Source organism: Myodes glareolus, chromosome X, assembly GCF_982192425.1.
Source record: "Myodes glareolus chromosome X, mMyoGla1.1, whole genome shotgun sequence".
NCBI classification, from domain to species: domain Eukaryota; kingdom Metazoa; phylum Chordata; class Mammalia; order Rodentia; family Cricetidae; genus Myodes; species Myodes glareolus.
The window spans coordinates 137172995-137194993 of record NC_142053.1 but is presented as its reverse complement, the minus strand read 5'-3'; the positions used below and the strand labels follow the sequence as shown (position 1 = coordinate 137194993).

Sequence of the window (21999 nt, the reverse complement as noted above, 5' to 3'; positions counted from 1 at the left end):
ATTAAATCAATTCCATACACGGAACCAGAAACCCAGAATCCAGGGGTAGAAAAGAGCAACCCGGAAGCCACATATGCCTCCACGTGACCGAGTCGCCCCGAGGGGTTGCAACTTTTGGCAACCGCTTGCGCTCTGATTCACTCCACTCAAGCGCCACACTTACAAGGGAAATTTAAAAACAACTCAGAAAAGAGCAAACCAGGCAGGCAGAGACTGTCCCGAGCCTGTGGAGCTTGGGAGGGAGGTGTGGGGTTTAATTGAACTGCTGGCTCCACACACAGGGCACAGGCCACAGCTGAGGGAGGGCTCGTGACTAGCCGAGCTGGCAGAAAGCAGATGGGGGGGGGGGGGAAGGGGGGTTCTACAACCAAACGTGGGGCGCCAAATGAAGGCGTAAGTCACAGACAATACCACATCAGTTTGGAATTATGATTAATAGAATGGTTATTTATTCAAAGGGGAAAAAACTTACAGATTACTGTCCCAGACAACAGCTCCTCTGCGCGAACAGGAAAGGAGTCTAGGAGCCAGAAGCGGAGCCGGATAGAGGGAGAGTGGAGGACAGCCGCTGCTTTTTTAAAGAGAGAGAGACCATGCCCCAATGGGCTGGTATCTCAGTGGCTATTGGTTGAAGGAGCGGTAGGAGCTCCCGCAGCAGGTCTCTATATGGTAAACTCCAGGCTAGCCAAGGATACGTGTTGAGACATTGTCTCAAAAAAATAAAATAAACAAGTGCTTTCTGCTCTTCCAAAGGACAGACTTTGGTTCCCAGTACCCAAGTTGGACAGCTCCTAACTGCTCCTAACTCCAGCTCTGAAGGCTCCTTGGCCTCTACTAGCACTCACTCATACCTTTAATCTCAGGGGCAGAGGCAGGTGGATCTCTGTGATCTTTTAGGAAAGCTTCATTTATGTATTGAGATTCAGCCCAGCCTGGGCTGAATCACCATCTCAAAACAAAAGTAAATCTTTAGAAAAGGAAGAAATTGATAAAGAAGCGTTGGTTACCAAGGAGGCATGGTACAGGGAGTGGTGTCTGACTTCTGCCTAATCCAAAGCTGCACAAGGATGGGCTCAGTGTTTCCCCTTGTTCTGGAGGCTGGCCCTTGAAAGCTATATAAGATGCCACACATTGGGGCCCTTAGCATTTGGAAGACAAATGTTCAACCTCCTATACTCCACTGACAATTCACAGACCCTAGTCTCTCAACCTTTGGTCTTTTCTTTCCTCACTTCTCCATCTGCATGCACTTCTCAACCTTTCTGCCAGCCTTAGCATACTTGGTATCCAGCACCCTCAAACCTGCACCATCTGCCTCATAGTTCACAGTGTTTGGATGTCTAGCCTCCATGAAGGGGCTGCGCTGTATCCAAGGCTGCAGCCACACAGCACCTGACCAGTACCACAGTCAGACTAGACAAGAGGAAGGGAGACATAGACAAGGAGTCGCTGGAGAACTGGGTCCTCAGAATGTTCCGCCCACCAGGCTCTGAATCCACTGCTCTTGGTCTAGTTTCTTAAAGGTTGGCTTGAGTCTTAACGGTCACCAGTGCACACATTCGAGAAGAGCAGCAGTTTGAAGACACAGACAGTGACTGAACATGTGGGAAGATCTGCCTCGTCCTGTGGTGCAGACAGAGGTCTGGTCTGGGAGGAAGAGAAAGCCGCGCCATGACCTTAATCTGGTGTTACTCTCTGTACCCACGTATTCCAGCCACAATGGCTGAGGAATAGAAGAATTCCAAATGAAGTCAGCCTTCCAGAATGCTAGGACCACATCCATTAAGATAGGAAGATGAGAGTTGGAGCAACAGCTTAGTGAGTAAAGTGCTAGTTATGAAACCATAAAGACCTGAGTTTGGATCCCCAGCATCCATGTAAAAGCCAGGCATGGCAGTGTGTATCTGTAACTCCAGCCCGGGGTTGTGGAGACAGGCAGATCCCTGGCACTTCCTGGCCAGAAAGCCTGCCCCAACTTGATGTAGGAGGGTCATCTGTCTATGTGTTACTTTCATTGGTTAATAAACGCCTTTGATAGGACAGCAGCTTAGATAGGCGGAGTAGACAGAACAGGATGCTGGGAGAAAGAAGGCAATGAGGCAGACACCATGCTTCTCCTGCCCAAGCTGGATGTGGGTTAGAATCCTCCCGGTAAGCCACAACCTCGTAGTGCCATACAGATTAATTAGATATGGGCTGAATCAAGATGTGAGAGTTAGCCAATAAGAGGCTGAAGATAATGGGGCAGGCAGTGTTTAAAAGAATACAGTTTCCATGTAATTATTTCTGGTGTAAACTAGCCGGGAGCTGGGCAGCAGAAACGCAGGCCCGCCGCTCCTATTTACAACACCAATTGACAGCAACGGACTCTGTCTCAAAACTATAAGGTAGAGACCAATTGAGGAAGGCACTACTATCAGTTAGGGGTCTTGATAGAGTTTGATTTTTCTGACAGTAAAAGGATTAAAAGGCAGGGAAAATCTCTCCCTCGACAGGTTGGGAAAGTCTTGATCAATTGCAGAATGAATCAGTCATGGAAAATCATAGCCAAAGGAGAAAGGCTTTTATTAGGGGTGAGGAAACACACAAACAGTAAGCAGACAGAAAAAGGCCCTTGGCAAAGCAGAGGGGAACACTCAAGAGCCTGGAAAAAATTCCAACCTTTTCTTGAGAGCTGGTGTTTTAAAAGTCTCTGAAGGATCTTCCTCCCCTGATTTAGGGTTGGCCAGCTTGAACAAAGATAGGATGGCTATTTGGTCCATGACTATTATGTAAATATGTATTGATCTGGCCTTCAACTCATCAGCAAGAACAGTCCTACTGATGGGAGAGACAAAGTCTACCAGGCCTTTGTTTTAAGCTGCCAGGTATAAATCTCAGTTCAGGAGGGTGAGGAAGAAGCCAGCCATCTTGGAAGTTTGCCTATTTTGTTTTCTAGTCATGGCCCTTCTCCCCATCTGTCTGCCTATCAGGGAATGTGTCTAACTCATAGTTCCTCAACACTTGATGCTTACCTCTGGCCCCACAAGCATGTGCACACATATACACACAAATGGAGGATAGGATTTATTTTATTTCATGGTTTGTTAGTTCGATTTATAACTTTCAAATATTTAGCCATATGGCCATCCCTGTGCACTCTACCCCCAGATCCCACAAGCATTAGAGGTAAGTGTATGTTTGTCATATAGGTGGAGGTGCCCACTGTTTGAAGAAGAGAACTGAAGTTCTGTGAGAAGGATCTAGAACAACAACAAAAAAAATGGGTGACAGGCTGGCCTTTGTCCTGCCTTTTTCTGTCTCTTGCTGTCTCAGACAGGTACCCTAAGTGCCTATGCCACATAATCTAAACCAGACCCTTAAAGAAGGAAACTAGGGCCCAGAAAGGACAAGAGACCTGCTACCATAGGTGGCAAGTGTTGACATAAAGTGACTCTGCCTTACAGGAAGTAAGAAAATAGCTCCTTCTGAGTCATAGATGAGTAGCCTTGAATATGAAGAACCATGAATGCCATGTTCCACTGTGGAAGAGACAACACAAACTGTATAGTCACAGAACAAAGCTAAATTGTAAATCAATAAATTCAATTATGCAGACTGACTACAGCAAAGCCGCAAAACTGCTCCATAGATATTAGATGTTATCTCCCAGCATTCTTTTAGGATAGGTGGAGGCCAAAGGTATGCTAAGCTCCCTGATATATTGTGAGGCCTTCTGTAATCATTACAAGAACACTAAGCCAAGTGCCTGCAAAACAGTTCAGCCATTACAGGTGCTTGCCACCAAGACTGATAACCAGAGTTCTTTCCCCCAAAGCCACATGGTGGAGGGCAAGAATGAACTCCTGTAAGCTGGCCTTTGGTTTCCACTCATGTGCTCGGGCATGCACACCTACGTACATAAACACATGCACAGTTGTTTTTTTTTTTTTAATTTAAAAAGAAAATAGGTCAGGGCTGGGAAAACAGCTTAGTCAGTAAATCTGGGTTGGATCCCCAGAACCCACATTTTAAAAAAAAAATGCCAATCATGGTAGCAAAACCAGACAGAACCCTGGAGCTCATTAGCCAACTAGCCCAGCCTATTTAGCAAGCTTCAGACGCTATCTTAAAATAAATAAAGTCGATGTATTCTGAGGAAGGGCACCCAAGTTTGTCTTCTAGATTTCACACACCCCACGTGTGCAGGTGTAGAGACGCACACACATTAGGTCAGATATAAAAATTAAGGCAAATGGCTATTAAAACTTCTAAAAATAAGACAATTTTTGACTCTCTTTTCACAAAATTCTATCTCTCCACCACCAAGTTGTTATAATCAGCCTGATTAAGCTGTTGAAGAAATCTAACAGATGCGGTTTCTTCAGAAAACTTCAATTCACAATGCTGTTAGTGGAACAAGCACTTGGTCACCTCGGTCCTGTTCCATGCGGGCGCGGGGGAGGGGGAACTCCAGTAAGAAGATTAAAAAAAAAAACCACTGCCTATGTAAGATCAGGATGAGGCAGCCCATCCACTCTAATTTTTGAGAGGAATCCTTAAACTGCCTTGGCTGAAACCATCCTTCTGGTGAAAACCATAGCTCCTTGTGGGGCTGGACGATTCCACCTGAACAAAGAGCCTTAGCTCTGGAGTGGAAGAGGGGAGGCAACAGTTCGCTCATTCTGCTGACGCTCAGTGGAGTGACGTCATCCCAAGGGCAGGCTCGGACAAAGTCGGGATGCTGACACGTACCCACTTCCGGCCCCGGGCACAAAGCGTGGTGATGGAGGGGCTGTTCGCCACGAATACCCAGTAGGAACGTTTAGGTCCCTGTCCCTCCCTCCCTCCCTCTCTGGGCTTCGAAACTAGTTCAGCTCGCTAGCCCGGATTAGCAACCCCGTGTGACACACTAGGGGATTTTTTCCCCTCAAGGTCACGTCCTTGCGAAACCTGGGTTGCCTCTGCCAGGAACCACCGCGGCAGCCCCGCCCACTCCCAAGGTCTGAAGGGGCGGTGCCTCTGTGCACAGGCCCCGCCCTCCCAGGCGCGCCCATCAGAGGGCGCTGAGGCTCCGGCTCTGGAACGCGGCCACCGCAGTCGTTTTCGCTGCTGCCGGGATGCAGGCTCCAACTCAGCGGCTCGGGGGCGGTAGCCAGGCCCGGAAAGGCCCGGGGCACGCCTGAGCCGGAAATCTTAGTCAAGCACCTGAAGCCACAAGAGAGCTGGCTGCTCTGCCGAAACCCAATCTGCAAAATGTCCCTCGCGGGAGGGTCTCCCAGAGTCCTACTAACCTGACTTGACCCTGGAGTCAGGAGGGTGGATAATAACCAAGTTTGATACAGCCCGTGAAGCCCAGTGTTCCTTCTGCCATCCTACTCTACAAACTCGCTCTCCCACTACCCAAAAATGTTCTTTTCAGGAGCTACTTCTGAAATCGCCACTCTGTGACCTCCAAAATCGAACAGTAGAGCCATCTGTCTTGCCCAGGAAAAAGACTCAGATCTCCTTGCAGCAAGACTGCTACCAGAATCAAAACAATGTTCCAAACTCAGAGGCCTCTGAATCAATGATTGATGGCGCCGGCACATGCTAGGAGGTAAAAACTGGACCTGGGATAGATTTCCTAAGCCACCAGCAGCTGGAATCGCTGGTTATGGACCTAAGGAACTCATATGCTTTAGAATGAAATGTTGGAGGAAAGAAATAAATTGTTTACACCTATGATTATAAAGGCCAGGACAAAGCAAATGGGGCAGAGTCTCGGGATTGGGTTAGTCCGTAAGCAAATTCGAGGCTTTTTAGTTAGTGTTTTCTGAAAGCCGAAAGTGAAGTGACCTTAATGGGCAGTCTACAGCACACAGACAAATAATGTAGCCCAGCAGTTTAGTCTTTTTCTTTGTCGATTTAGTTGGAAGCTGTCAGCTAAAATAATCCCCTCTGATCTCTTCTCCTCCTCTATTCTCTGGCCTGTAACTTAATTTAGAGCATTTCAAAATTCTCTTATCACAGGTATGTGGGGCAGAAAAAAAGATCCTGGAACATCTGATTTCAGAAGAGAAGCCATCAAAGATACTTGGATCTGTGGACTGTTGAGCCGCCATATAAACGTGAGTTTCTGCTCGAGTCCTCAGAAGAACAAATGCTGGGAGAGGCTGGTAGCCCTGCCTGCTGCTCTCAGACTGTCACCTTTTGCCACATAGGTAATTAGTGTTTAGCAGGCATACAGGAGTCTAGAGCTTGAGGCTGACCTCCAGAGAAAAGGTACAAAGGTTTCCACTCCCTACAGGAGTCTAGAGTGTGAGGCTGACCTCCAGAGAAAAGGTACAAAGGTTTCCACTCCCTACCTGCCGAAGGATGGATCTAGGAACAAAGAAGTCTCTCAGGCCTAGAATGGGACAGGTTCTTCCACCCCACAAGATCCCTGAGACTCTTGTCTATTTCAAAAATGGGAAAGCTTTAAAAACCTTATTTTCCTCAGCCCCAACTTGAATTGAAAACTTTGTTATGTTTGAAAGCTGCCTTTCCAGGATAAACACAGCTACCACCCTTCATCAAAGAAGCCTCTCTTTAAAGCAAATGGTGACCATCACAGACAACCACAACTGGATACAATATAGACATCAACAGATGATGAGCCCGGCCCCAGTGGCTACATCTCCATCACAGCACCTGCATCTATGACTCAGAGAACATCAAGGAAGAGGGGCAGAAAGATCGTTTTAGCTAGAATACCAGGAAGTCTGCTGTGAGACAGTCACCTGATGTGGGATGCCCTTCTGAATGCTGTGAATGTGTCTTATTATCATTGGTTAATGAAGAAGCTAATTTAGCCAATAGTCAGGCAGAATAGAGCCAGGCAGGAAATCCAAGAAAAGATACAGGGAAAAAGAAGGTGGAGTCTGGGAGATGCCAGCAGATGCTGAAGGAGTAAGATTCCAGAACATTACCAGGAGCCACAGGGCACGTGTCAATATACAGATTAATAGAAATGGGTTAATTTAAGTTATAAGAGCTAGTTAATAATAAGCCTAGGTTGATAGGGCAAACAGTTTGTAATTAATATTAAGCCTTAGAGTGGCTATTCAGGAACTCGTGGGTGAAAGAGAAAACTACCAGTTACAGACACTCCTAGAAATGGTCGTATAAACAAACCAGAACAATGGCAATATTAGTGGACAAATTAACATGGAATGGGGAAAATTCATGGGGCCCCACCCCTAGACAAAGAGTTATAGGCAACCAATGACTTCTGAAAGAAGGAGAATTAGCCACCTTATTGGTTGTCCAATACAGAGTGTTCAGCCTTGAAACTATATACACACCACCAACAAAAACAGACTCAGCAGGTTGTGTGTGTGTATGTGTGTGTGCATACATATACACAGACACACACATATATAAAACAATAAAGAAAAAAGGCTATCTACTTGAGAGTACGAGAGGACATGAGAGGGAAAGGTCGGAGGGAAGAAAGGGAGAAGGAAATTAATGTAATTCTATTTCAATTATAAACATATTCAAAAGCAAAATTGAAATATATTAAGATTATAGAGATTATATCATTGGTAGTCGGCATGGCAATGCACACCTAAAACCCTGCACTCAAGAGGCCTAGATCCCCCTTTTCTTAAGAAAGAACCAATTAGCATGCCTCATTTACATATTTTCTAGGTGTTGTCTTATGACTTTCTAGAAATTGTAAAACGAAGAAAGTCACAACGGGGAGGAAATTACACTTCTCCACCTTTCCATTTGACCAAACTAAATAAATCAACTTTCCTTTACCAATGTTGGTGTCCTACTTTATTTAAAATCCAGAGAAACTAGCCAGTAATACAACTCAGCAGGTAAAGGCTCTCCCCACCAAGCCTGGCAGCCTGAGTTCTGTCGCCTGAACTTACATGATGGAAGAAGATAACTTCTGCAATTGTTTTCTGATCTCCACACTGCACCCACACACATAAATAATCAAATAAAAACGTTACTTTTTTTTGATTTTTCAAGACAGGGTTTCCCAGTAGCTATGGAGCCAGTCCTGAAACTCGCTCTGTAGACCAGGCTGGTTTTGAACTTACAGAGATCCACTTGCCTCTGCCTCCAGAGTTCTGGGATTAAAGGTGTGTGCCACCACAATTAAAAATTTTTAAATAAAGGAAATACAGAGAAACAAAGGCATCAGGCTCATGGACATAAGAGTCTGCTATCAGGAAGAGTGACTTTGCCAGGTCTTTGGGGGCTCACACAAGTAATCCCAGCACTCCAGAGGTTGAGAAGAAATGAAGTCTGAAACACTCCAGAGCGTACTCGATCAGCATTAGTCAGGTAAGGAATAAAGACTGGCTTGTCTCCACCAGGTACACAAGTGAAGCCATCCTCCTGCTTCTGAGGGTTCTATTTGCAAGCAGTCTGGATCAACTAGACAGGGACCTCCTCCCCTCTGCTATCAATGATTTCCATTTACAGGGTGGATGAGAAGCCAGAATATTGACTGGTAAAACTGCCCCATCCCAGGCTGGATGGTGGTGGCTGTAATCCCAGCACTTGGGAAGCAGAGGCAGGTGAACCTCTAAATTCAAGGCTAGCCTGGTCTACAGAGAGTTCCAGTACAACTAGGGCTACACAGAAAAACCCTGTCTAGATAAAAGGAAACAAAGATTGACCCATCCCAGAATGGTTCAGGGGCTAGGTTCACAGGGATGTCTCTTCAGGATTGGATGTTCTGTCATGGAAAGATCTAGTAATCAGAAAGATGAGTGAGTCATGCTGACTAAGAGCCAATAACCACAGAAAAGGTAAAAGAGAAGTCCTTTCCTCTCATGGTTAGAGTGGCCAAAGGGTAAGGAAAGCACAGATTAGGACAGCCAGGGAAGGAAAGCCTCTGGTGTAACCTAGTTTGAGCACCTCATCTCTTCTCCTTTGATGTCCTCTACCATGGGTAACTGCCACCTGTTTGGGTTGAAATATGACAGAAAGCAGGCTGTCTGTTTCTTGGTGACATTAAATAGGGGATCATACCACTGTAAGGAAGTTTTTCTTCCACATTTTGGCATGGGCATGGAGGACTAAAATGGCATCTTTACGGTCAGTGTAGAGAGGGACTCTCTTGTTTTGACATAATTCTTGAGTTCTGGTTAACACTATGAAATCAGCTACCTTACTGCTGGTTGGCAAGGTTGGGTGTCACAAAGTGTTACTATAGCATACGGGGCTCAGTGGATCCTGTGCTCATTGAAGGCATTGGCACCATAAAGAAGATGTCATCAGAGTTTGCAGGGAACTTTCCTAGTCTTCCATAACAATAGAAGTTTGTAAGATTATTTGTTCAGTCTGCTTGCAGACTGTCTTTTCTGTGGTCTTCCTGCAGGAGGAAAGCGGCAGCATTGAAGGTGCAGCATGTTTTTATTTGAACAGCCTGATCTGTTAAGAGTCTGTATTCGGTTAACCAGACTCCCTTTGGATTCCAATTGTCCTGTCATCTTATTGGAGATGTACAGTCCAATCATGTCTCAAGGTCAATTTAGATGCCTCTGGAGCAGGGACTGGCTTAGAAGGTCTGAAGCATGCAAGCCAGCCTTTTGATTTGAGATCCAATTCTTAGCCAAGATAGCCTATAGATTATTGAATGAGCCCTCAAACTGGGTAAGCACCCCAAAGCCATTGTTTTTCTTTCAGTTACTTAGAGGCTGAAGTCTTTACTAGTGGAAGGGCTCAAAGCAGGGCCCTAGTGGGTACCTGCTTAAGGCTTTAGCTCCCTGAAGTCAGGGTTTGTGTTTTCATTTTGCCTGGGTCTCTCATTAGCTGATAGAGAGGTCAGACAATTTCTTCCATATGGTCAATCCAGAACCTGTAGAATCCTTAATTCCTCAAACTCCTAAAAGTCTTCAAACATTTTCAGTCGAGGGAAGGAAGGAATAAGTTGCACCTGGTCCTCAAGTCTCTTTCTCCTTTAGGCATGGCCTGTCTGAAGTACCTGACTGGCTGTTGGTGACCTGCTAGCCACTTTCAGTTAAGAAATTCAAAATGCTTTCCTTCCTTCTTGGGGATCTTCTGTCTGTAGGGACATAGGAAGGAGGTCATCCATACCTTGGCTTGAGACCTCAAGAAATCAAACAAGTCCTTAGCTAAAGCCCGCCCAGCCCAAAGAGTGGGCCCTGAGTCTGCATCCCCGGGGCAGGACAAACCCGGTGAAATGGCTAGCCTGGGGAGTTGGGTCTTGAAAAACAAATAGGTATTGAAACTCCAAGTGTGTTTTAGGGTTTCTCTTGCTGCAATGAAACACCATGACCGAAAAGCAAGCTGAAAGAAAAGGGTTTATTTGGTTACACCTCCACAATATCATAGTCCATCACTGAGGGAAGCCAGTACAGGAACTAAAGCAGGGCAGGAACCTGGAGGCAAGGACTGATGCAGAGGCCATGGAGGGGTGCTGCTTACTGGCTTGCTCACCTCGCTTGCTCGGCCTGTTTTCTTATAAAACCCAGGACCACCACCTACAATGGGCAGGATCCTCCCCATCAATCGCTAATTAGGTAAATGCCCTACAGGCTTACCTATATCCCAAACTTATGGAGGCATTGTCTAAATTGAGGTTCCCTTCTCTCAGATGACTCCAGCTGACATAAAAGTTAACATAAAACTATCCAACACAGGATATAAAGGGAAACAAAAAAGACTTCCTTTAAGTAAACCATTTGGAGTCCTCTGTGATCTAAGTAAGAAGGGTAGAATAGTCTCCACTCACTATTACATTTCGGAAAACCCAGAATAGGGGTGCTACAGGGAATCACCAAATTAAACCCTACTATTTCAGATTAGCTACGATGTTTTGTAAGCTTTCTCATGCTTCAAGTTTTAAAAGTTCTTACTGGTGATGGAGAAGTAGAGAAAAGTCTTCAGGATGGATTTTAATGAGGCGCAGGTGGTCTTGGAGTCTGCCTCCTGAGTAGCATACTCTTGAATTGATTTCAGTCTCCACTAAATGGAGAATGATGTCCTGTCCTGGACCATAAATGTCCCCAACAGGGACATGAGATCTTGTCCCAGAAGAATAAGGCTCTCTGGCACTATCAGGGACATGGGAAGAGGAAGTCTTCTCAGTTTCCATTGGGGAGAAAGAGTGGGTAAACCAGCAGCAAGCCATGCACTTTCTAGAGACTTCTATCATGGTGGTACTATCAGGAGGAGAACTGGGATTAGACTGAAAGGCTGACTAAGAAGCACTTGAATCTAGTAGGAAGTTTATGTCTTGTCCCTCTGCCATCAGGGCTATCCAAGATTCGCATAGACATATTGGATGTCAGGTAGAGGTATAGGACAATCCCAAACTCCTTCAATCCTATTCTTGTTGAACCAAGATGAGGTTACTTTCTGTGCACCCGAGCCTTTGCCACCGGAAAAGTGGTTCATCTACTCTCCAATGATTTGCTGACAATTAGGACAGGGTTTGGGTGGTGACCCTTGCTTTCCTCTTGGCCACTCCCTCCTGAAACACCCATCCTTCCACACTTACACCACCATCTAGTAGGAGACACTAAGAGGCCCAGCAGCTCTTTAGTATTGGAGGTCACCACTAACAAGGTGGCCTTTCTTTTCTTGGCATTTTCTTTCCCTCGTTTCCTCCTGATCTGGATTACAGAACACCTTAGTGGCTTTCTTGAGGAAATTATCAGGTATTATCAGGCCCCATGGGAATTGTCTATAATTTCTGCTTGATGTCCAGGATCAGAACAGACTAAATTATGCTCATGGTTGCAGATACAGACAATTAAAGTGGTCTCTGAAGTCCGGGAGTCTTCTGTTGACTTGGGATCTAAGTTGGCATGTTTGATCAGGGCTTCCCTGAGTCACTCTAGGAAGGCTGTAAGGTTGCCTCTGCTTCCTGAATTACTTCAGAAGGTTGGGAATCATTCTAGAGTTTAGTGAAGATCCTTTTTAAACCTTCTGAGATACACAACAAGAAATGCTTCAGACTAGGCATGGTGGCCTCCAGCACCTGGGAGGCAGAGAAGAAAAAAAAACTGTATCAAGATTTTCTGAGCACCAAGAACATCAAAACAAAGTCCTTGTGGGTTATGGAAAATCTGATGCTTGAAGGACAGTTGAGGAAACTAAAGCCCAAAAGCCCAAATAAAATAGACACGGCAAAAGAAAAAGCATGACTAAATGAATTATTATAAGCTGACTGTTCCCATAACCACCATGAATATCAACACACGACTCTCAGGCCAGCAGGGTGACTCAGTGGGCAAAGGCATTTGTCACCAAGCCCAATGGCCTGGGTTCCAACCCTGTGGCTATGTGGTAGCAGGAGAGAACTGATTTCCACAGGTTTTCCTCTGAAATCTGCATGGGTACTGTGGCATGCGCTTGTGTCCGCAGAAGAAAGAAAGTATAACTTTCCTCAAAGATAAGAATCATTGGGCTGGAGAGATGGCTCCCCATTAAGGCCACTGTTTTTGCAGAGGAACTGGTTTGTTTCCCAGGACCATGTTAAGCAGTTCCCAGCCTCTTGTCAGACCAGGACATTCAGTGCCCTCTCTGGGTGTTCATGGGCACCTGGACACATAAGACACTCTCTTGCACATTCGCACAAATAAAAATAATAAAACTAAATCTTCTAAAAAGATCATAATCTCTGTTCCCCTGCTAAGGAACTTCCACCTTGGTGCTTGCATTTTAATCAGTGGCCTTCCGTCCTCCATAGAGATCCAGGTGCCAACTTTGACAGTGATCCCAGAGCTCTGGGTTATCATCACTCAAGTTTAGCTTGCCTTTCAAAGGTTTCTGTTGTTGTTTGTTTGAGGGGCGGGAAAGATGGCTTAGTGGTTAAGGACCTCTTTGCTCTTGTCGGGGACCCTGATTAGATTCCCAGCACCCACATGACTGCTTACGGCCATCTCTTAACTCGGATTTCAAGGGGAAAACCAAAAGGAAAAGAAGGAAGGAAGGAAGGAAGGAAGGAAGGAAGGAAGGAAGGAAGGAAGGAAGGAAGGAAGGAAAGAAGGAAGGAAGTCGTCTGTCTCCAGCTCTCCTGACTATACTCCCATTCAGAGTCACTTGTGGGGACTGCGCCTAGTAGGTAACAGTTTCCTCTTTGTCCTGTCCGTGTAAATATATCTTCACTCAATTACCTTCTCCATTTCATCCCCATACGATTTTTCTTTGTGGATGTTAAGGCTTGGTAAAGAGTATTATAGGCTGGAGATATGGCTTGGCAGTTAAGAGGCCTGGCTACTCTTCCAGAGGACCCAGGTTCAATTCCCAACAACAACAGCATTGTGGTTTCCAAATGTCTCTAACTCCAGAACTGGAAATTTGACACCCTCTTCTGGCCTCTGTGGACACCAGGCACATGTGTGGTGCATAAACATACATGCAGACATAACACCTAAATATTAAAAAAAAAACCAGTATACTCTCTTTCCACATCAGATCATAGGATTGGGCTAATCCCTGGAAAGCACTGGGGTCCTCTGAGAGTTTACCTATGTTGGTTTTAGGTCTGGAGGAGTGTGGGATTTGGGTTCCCCTAGATAGGATGAGCAGCAAGGAGACATTGTTAAGTGTCTCCTACCTAGATGGAGGCTTTCTCTCCCTCTTGGACAAGTTCTTTCCCTCGCGAGTACATGTAAGGGCTTTAGGGGCTGAACTTCAGTCAGGTCTAAAATTTAGGAATCTATGTGGCATTTCTCTATAGATGGGATTTCCCTCTCAAGGCAAAGAAAGTTTTTATATAAAGAATCCCAAACCATGTCCCTGCCCCTGGCCACATAAGTCTAGTTGTACTATCATGGGACCATGAATGCTTCCATCTGGGGGCTGTTTTCCCATCCCCAGCTGGTGTTATAGCAAAACCTGACAGCAGATAAACACCACCCATTTTTTTTTCTTCAAGCTCTAAGGGTCAAATCAGTCCCAGTTATTAAGGATTCACCCCAAAGAAGAAACAGGTGTGATCTTTGGCTCCAAGTTGATCATCTGTAACATAGCAAAGGGAAAAGGGTTTTCTTTTCTATTAGTCAAAGTTGGGATCCTCAACTTACCCCTCTGCATGCACCATGAGAAGCAATCCCTTGCTCTGTGTAATTGGTTGACCACTCAAGGTGGCTCGGTCATTCTAATTCCATCCAGATAAAATGATCTTTAAATGTTTCCCAAATGGAAAAGAAGAATCTCTCCTGAGGCTCCTCGGAGTTTCCCCCAGGAGGGAGGGGCATTTGACCCAAGAGATAAAGCGCACATCCTCTACAGAGAGGAGACCTGAAGATAAGCATCGGGGATAAAAGTGAAGCGCCAGACACAGAAATCTGAGTTTAGCTGAGACGTCTAGACCAGTCCAAATTCTCTTATTATATAGTGTGGCAGGGGGACAGGGGATCGAATGGGGACTCAGAGTTAGATTTGTGTTCCTCATTGACAGTGGGCTAAGTGACTATGTGAATAAATCATCTTCTGCCTTAAGTCTGATGATGGACCTTTCTCCCCTTACAGTTTGTACAGTCTGTGATTACATAGCCCAGGACGTTTCTAGAGGTGAGGGCCCCAGACATCCTGTTTTCCATTACCCTCAAAGCACCAGAAACAGTTAGGGTGTGCCGGTCCAGACTCTGTTTTAAGAATTCAACTCCTTGAATCCCTTTCTGTTGACAGACAGGGGAAGGGAGAGAAGTCTGCCCCTGCCAAGAGTCCACTGTTTCACAATAGATAGAGTAAGCATTGAACATTCAGACCAACTGGGCAGGACTTCACAGGGAAATTCCACTAGAGCCTGTCCAGGACACTGAGGAGAGGGGCTGCCAGGGGACTCTCAGGACATTTGTTCCCTGTGCCAGGGACTTGCACTTCAGGGAAAAGGGAGACCTCCCAAATACCAATTCTGAAGGTCAGGGACTGAATACTGCCGAAGAGCAGCCTTGGTTATGAACTTTCAATAACCTCAGGGCTACCTTTGGTCCCTTCAATTCTGAAATTTGTTGAAAGGGAAACTGTCCTGGCAACTGGCCAACATTTGGACTCCTCTAAAAGAGGATATCTGGGAGCTGATCAGAGCTGGTCCCATATAGTCTTACACTGAAGTCTTAAGAATAGCTGACGTTCTAAGGACTCTTAGATGACAGACAAGAGTGCCCATGATGCAAAAACGTGCCATTTTGTCTCACAAGGTAGAGGAGAAAAAGACTGGGGAGCAATTTGTTTTGATGGTTTTTTTATGAACTCTCAGATAAACCAGGTGGTTTGGCGCACGCCTTTAATCCCAGAACTTGGGAGGCAGAAGCAGGTGGATTCTTCTGCCTCCTGTCTTGAAAAACAAAAACAAAACTAACAAAAGTCCCGGATAAAACCTCTAAGCTACAATAGTCATGTAGTGTGACCTCAGGGTCATGTCATGTGAACAAGAAGGAATAAAGACCACAGACTCAAGAGACAGAGTGTTCCAAACAGTTTGTTTATTAGAAAGAAAGCAAAATATTTGCCTAGAAGACATGGATTTTTTTAAATTATAATCTCAGTACTAGGCATGGGATATTTTCCTATGAGTTATTTGTCAGAGAGGCCCCGAGGGCCCCCAGAACAACACAGGCTATTGCCATTGCCCTTGGTTGCTCACTGGAGATAGATGGTGTAAAACTTTAAGACAATTCTGAAGCCATTTCTGAACCCTCTCAGCTTCCATGCCTTAGTGTTCTCCCCCACCCCCTTGTGAACCAAGGACCTAACAGCTACACATGCACGTACTGAAATGTTGGGAACTTTCCATTTCCCTGAGTCTTTATGAATGTTCTCCAGAAATTGGGGCAAGATAACCTTTAAGATGTTGACTCAGTTCCTGATGTACATGCCAGGTGGGAGGCCTCCTGGAGACTTGATTTGACTCAGCCCCTGGGAAAGGGGTCAAAGTGACCCTCATATGTTTCCCCTTACCTGGCAACCGCTCTCCAGTCAATTATTGGTAATAGCCCTTTTGAATAAGCCAATCATAATAGTAACCCCCAGACACCCCCTTGCTTCTGCGACTGTTTACGTTAAAAGTAGCCTATACCAGCTATTCAGGGTCTTTCTGGCCTCTAATGCTGAAAGACCCTGTCATGACAGAATTAATAAAATCGTCATGCTTTTACATCAGCTGTGGTATGAGAGATGGTCTCTTGGGGCAACTCCTCCTTGGTGATTGGACTCTAGGGTCCAACAATGGTAAGGCCTTATTTCTGAAGATACAACACACTTTGGTTACAGAACTTAGAGAAATCCAACTGGAACTGACCTGCAAACTTCCTCCCTGCTGGCTAGCTTTCGCTGTGCCCACAAGGTGCTCCAAAGGCTGCTAGGGTTGAAAAGTCATCAATGGTATTGCCCCACTGTTGCGAGACATTTGATTACACTATATAAAGACATGCTACTCTGATTGATTCAATAAACAGCTGAATGGCTGTGCGGGAGAGCACCAACTTAGGTGGTGTGGAAGAATTGTCTGTATTCTGTTAATCATGTTTTAAATAAACGCTGATTGGCCAGACAGGAAGTATAGGCGGGAAAACCAGACAGGAAGTAGAGGTGATGCAATGAGAACAGTAGAATTCTGGGTAGGAGGAAGCTGATTCCTCCCACGCCTGCCCAGATCACCGAAGCAGCAGGATGTGATCTGCCCCACTGAAAAAGGTACTGAGCCACATGGCTAACATAGATCAGAATAATGGGTTAATATAAGCTACAAGAGCTAATAAGTAGCCTGACCTAATGGGCCAATCAGCTTTATAACTTATAGAGATCTCTGTGTGATTTTCTTTGGTGCTTGCCAGCTGTGGGGTACCAGGCGGGACAGAAACCCCAGCAAACAAGCAGGCCCCCTTCATGTTACAGAAAGGCAGGATTTCCAGGCACAGAGGAAAGGGTGGCATGAGAAGAGACACAGAGGAAGCAGGAAAACAGAATGGACAGTACATAGATGAGGTAAACAGCCTTGGGGCAGCACATAGATTAGCAGAAATGGGTTAAAGTTGTAAGAACTAGCTAAAAAAAAAACAAGCCTAAGATATTGGTTGAGCTTTCATAATTAATAATAAATAAGTTGCCATATCATGATTTGGGAGTTGGCTGGTGGGACAGAGAAAGACTCACAATACCCCATGGTTGGCCCTGAATGCTACAGCAGAGACTAGGCAGGGAAGATATGCCCATTGGTGCAAGAGTGGTATGAAGGTTATGGAGATTAACTTTGGGGTTGGATTTGAGGACTATTCCTCAGGAGGGAATTCATGCCTGGTACTTACTGTAAACATAGTCAAAGCCCATGGTTCAGGGTGTCAAAGTACTAGCAAGAACCTTACTTCTGTTGTGTTGCTATATGGACACATGTTACCAAATTGTCTTCTAAATATTTATGTTTCCACACATAAATAAGTGCTGCCCTCCACCTTGGTTGGAGAAGTTTAACTCTGCAATGTTCAAAAGTTAATGCAGATACTCATAACTGGTCAAAGTGTTGAGAACGAGTAACTAGTGTTCAGCCCTAAATAGGGCATCTATATCAATCCCCCTAAAGGTTCAGAGAATGTCAAAGAGAGGGGAAGAAAGAATGTTAAGAGCCATCAGTGGGTAGGGAAAAGTGCTGTGGAATGCTGTCTTCTTGCCATGACATGGTCATTGCACTTATGAGCTCACCATAGCTATAGTCAATTGTTGTGGAATAATCTTTCTGAACACTGTGAAGAAGTGTCTTTGCAAAGGTGCTTCTGAATGGTTTAATAAAGAGCTGACTGGCTAATAACTAGGCAGGAAGATGTTAGGCAGGACTTCCAGGTAGAGAGAGGAAAAGGAGATGAATCTGGGCATGGGGGAGATGCCAGAGGCCATGGAGACGAAACAGGAAGTACAAAATGGAAAAGAAGTAAAAAGCCATAAGGTAAAATATAGATTAATATAAATGGGTTAATTTAAGTTATAAGAGCTAGTGGAACAAGCCTAACCTATAGGCCAAGGTTTCATAATTAATAATAAGTCTCCGTGTCATTTTTTTTGTGAGCTGCTGGCCCAAAGAAAAGTCCATCTACAGTCACCAACATTCAAAAGGCAGCACTGATTGAACTCAGTGGGTTACAAAAAAAGGGGGGGAGCATGAAGGGGAGAGGGGGCATATTAGGACTTCGGGGGGTAAGAGGAAGTTGGAGTGGATATGATCTATGTACAATGTACAGTCAATGAATAGGTAAAAAATATTCTATTTAAAAATTGAATAGAAAGGAAGAAAGAAACTCTCAAAGCAGGAGCCCCAAGAAAGGTAATCACTCTAGCAGTATGGACTGCCACTGTGTGCTTTTAAATGGCTACAGAACCAAGAGCACAACAGTCAGCTAAGGCATAAAGGGTGACCTTGTCCCCTCACCATAACAAGCTCCCACAACAAACCAATAGTACCTAAAAGCCTCAAGCAGAGGGACTTTGTCCCATGAAATCTCTGCAACTAACATAGTGAGTGTTCAGGCAGCGAGGGTCTACAGACAATCAGGGTCTCTCTGGAGCCAGTTCCTAGTGCCTAAGGTCCCTTCTTTTTTTTTATTTTATTTTCCATTTTCGCCCCTCCTCCCAACACCCTCCCACTCCCCCCACTAAGGTCCCTTCTTATCTCCTGCTTCGGAATCATATTGAGTACCAGGCCAGCCTGGGCTACAACGGGAGACCCTGTCTCAGATAAAAACAACAATGAAGTGTAATCAAGTGGTCCACATTGAATACAAAAAGACTTTTCAATCTGTGAGTTAAGAAAACGTGCATCTCAGTAATCGGTAACAGTTACTAGGGCCTTTGGCTGAAAAGGACTGAATAATGGGAGAAATTCCCACATTTATCTTGTCTCTCCTAGATGCTGGGGTAACCAAAGAAATGTACTTTATAAAAGAATCATAGTGGACTTGTGTAGTGAGGAGATGCGGGCAGGCCTGCTTTTCATCCCACCCGGCTCCCGCACGGCTAGCTTAGCCCCAGAAATAACAATACACAAATTGTATTCATTTAAACACTGCCTGGCCCATTATCTCTAGAGAGTTAGTTACTGGCTAACTCTCACATCTTGATTAACCCATTTCTAATAATCTGTGTAGCACCACCAGGTGGTGGCTTACCGGGAAAGATTCAGCATGTCTGACCTGGTGGCTGGCTCCATGGCGTCTGCCCCATTGCCCTCTTCCCAGCGTTCTGTTCTGTTTACTCCACCTACCTAATTTTCTGTCCTATCAAAGGGCCAAGGCAGTCTCTTTATTGACCAATGAAAATAACACAATAGACAGATAACCCTCCTCCATCAGACTTGGAGCATGACTCCATGGTAGAGCCCGTGCCCAGCTAATAAAGACAGAAATAATGAAAAATGGGAAAAGGCATTATACTGCAATAACATCATAGATTCTACTATTCCATCTAAGCATGCCCTCAAATGTCAGGACCAAAGCATTCTGCACCTCCTCCTAAGGGATGCAGTGCAATGTAATAGAAAGTACAGCTTCAGGGCCTGGTGACACAGGCCTAGAACCCCAGCTACTCAGAAAGGTGAGTCCCGAATATTACAAAAATCTGAGCCTGCCTGGGCTACTGGGTAAGTGAATTTAAACTCAGCCTCACTCACTTAAGCAAAACTTTATCAAAAGTCTAAAAACTGAGTAAAAATGACTGAATTAGAGTCCACCATGGGCAAGGCCCCAGGTTTAACCCCCAACACCAAGAGAAAAAAAAAGAAAGAAAGAAAACAGAGAAAGGCCAGTTTGGGTGCCGAATAACAGCAAACCAAAACCAAAGCAGAAAGCTCTAACCACCATTTGAAGAAATGTGGTAACAGACAAACGCACAGTTGCCTAAATATAGACTGGAAAGTTCTATGAGGCATGTGATCACTTATTTTCCACCAAATTCACAGGGTGGGGGAAAGTGAAAGGAAAGAAGGCTTCTAAAGAAAAAAAAACAAAAGAGCATAAGAAATATCAAGAAATGTAGACGGAATGTCAGCTAGTACTCAAGAACTGCTTTCCTGTTGGGCATGATGTGGTCTGATGCTTCTGTTTTCAAAGTTCTTACTTACTAGGGAAAACAAACAAACAGAAAGGTGTAAGATGAACACATATTACATTGGGATTTGACTTTAGATCATCAAGCTAAACAAGTGAAGTGGGGGACTAGGAGAGCAAGGGCTAGCAGAAAGTGTCGGCAGGCACTGATGAACGTGTGGCTTTCCTCCACCTTGTGTGTGCTGGCAATTCCTCCTAGTAGCTTCTCAGACACATGACCCTACTTGGACCTTTTCAGAGAAAGCTGCTGCAAAGACTGGTTTCTGTTTGTCTCTGTGTCTCCCTTCAGACATCCCTTTCAGCTTCCTTCATCTGAAAATGGAAATGATCTAGAACAGGCAGGAAAGTAAGAGATTGGATTTTCCATTTTGAGCCACAGTGGTGCTGTACATAACCCACAACTGCAAGTGGCTAAAGAGAAAACTGGGGCTAAGAGTGGTTGAGTTTTGTGGCCCATTTGAATCCTCAGGCTTTCCTTTCTTGGCTATTTGTTGTTGTTGTTCATTCATTTGTTTTGATGCTATAAAATGAAACGTAACATAAGCTTTATTTTTCTTTGGCATGGTCAGGATGGAAACCCAAGGCATGCCCCACGCTTGGCAAGTGTTCTACCACTGAGTAACGCCTCCAGGCTAGATTAATCAACAGTTTCATCTGCATCCTCCAATGTATTGGGGTTTGTCTCGGATGTCTTGAGTGTGAAGTGTGAACAAATTTGTATTCTTCATGTAAAGCCTGTGAACGTCTGCTCTTGGTGGAAGGGAAAAGGGAAAGTTTCAGGCCATTGCTGGTTGGAGAGGAGGCAGCTCTAGATGGCCAAACTCCACCCCTCCCCTCCAGAACCTTCTCTCGGCAGTTCAGTGTCCTCTTCTGTAGAATGGGCTACCTTTACTTTTTCCTAATTAAAGCCTGTGGAAGTACTTTTAGAGAAGGTCGTAAGATGCATGGTGCTAGAGAAGTGAAAATTATCATTAATATATTTTAATCATCATGTTAAATAGCCTTATAGAGACACCCACCTCTTCTCCATTCAGGCAGATTTGTGCTAAGGGGTAATTAGCAGTGATGATGTCATAATCACAGATTGCTACTTTCATCCTGGGAACAGCAAAGTTTCCAAACACTAACTCCTGGTTAGACTTTAAAAGTCATAGCGGAGCAGAAGTGTACTGGAGAAGAGAAAGCCCTTTGCTCTTTGTTCACTTTGTACGTGAACATTCTGTTCGCCCTGTTAGTAATGTCTGATAAAAATCCAAAAACAGTAGCAAGGTAAGACTGAGAGCCCTCCGTGGGAAACAGGAGACAGGAAGCTCACAGCTGCTCCCTTCCTGGTGAAGATATAAAAGGCAGATCTTCCCAGAGGTGGCCTCTCTGATTTCCCATGCTTGCGCTGGATTAAATCCCCTCATGGCGGGAAACACCAGGGTCTTTTCCAGAATCTGCAGGGATTTGCCTGGAATGGTGGGGCTGTAATGGAGGTGTTCGTAATTAGGATCCTAAAAGAATTAGCATGCTGAGAGTGGATATGGGCCTCACCTCACTACTACCCCGCGAACCCTGCCATCTGTGAGAGCCTCCTCTCCTCTCTGTCTCCTGGTTCAGGCAGCTGAAGCCACAGCTCTATCTTCATAGACAAATCGTCTGTCTTTTATCTCACGTAGGCAAGACAGAGAAACTAAGAAATTTTTCTCTCACAAGTTCTGGCCGAGCTGTAAATAAACTCATAAACTCATCCATCCACTTTTTTTGTTTGTTTGTTTGTTTGTTCATTTGTTTGTCCTGAAACAGACTCTCACTGTGTAACCCTGACTGGCCTGAAACTCAATGTGTAGACGAGACTGGTCTCAAACTCACAGAGACTCATCTGCCTCTGCTTCCCAAGGGCTGAGACTAAAGGTGTGTGCCACTGTAACCAGCTAAAATTTCCAGTGGTTTTATTTTTTCGGGAAGGTGGCATGTGTCTCTT

At 45.0% G+C, this 21999-nt stretch overlaps 1 long non-coding RNA gene across 1 annotated transcript; it reads left to right on the top strand.

Annotated features, from left to right (window-relative positions):
- Positions 1-4813: 4813 nt before the first annotated feature.
- Positions 4814-7770, top strand: LOC146889086 (uncharacterized). Its single transcript, XR_015000228.2, has 2 exons — positions 4814-5578; positions 5992-7770. It is a non-coding gene; the product is annotated as an uncharacterized LOC146889086 (long non-coding RNA).
- Positions 7771-21999: the final 14229 nt, after the last annotated feature.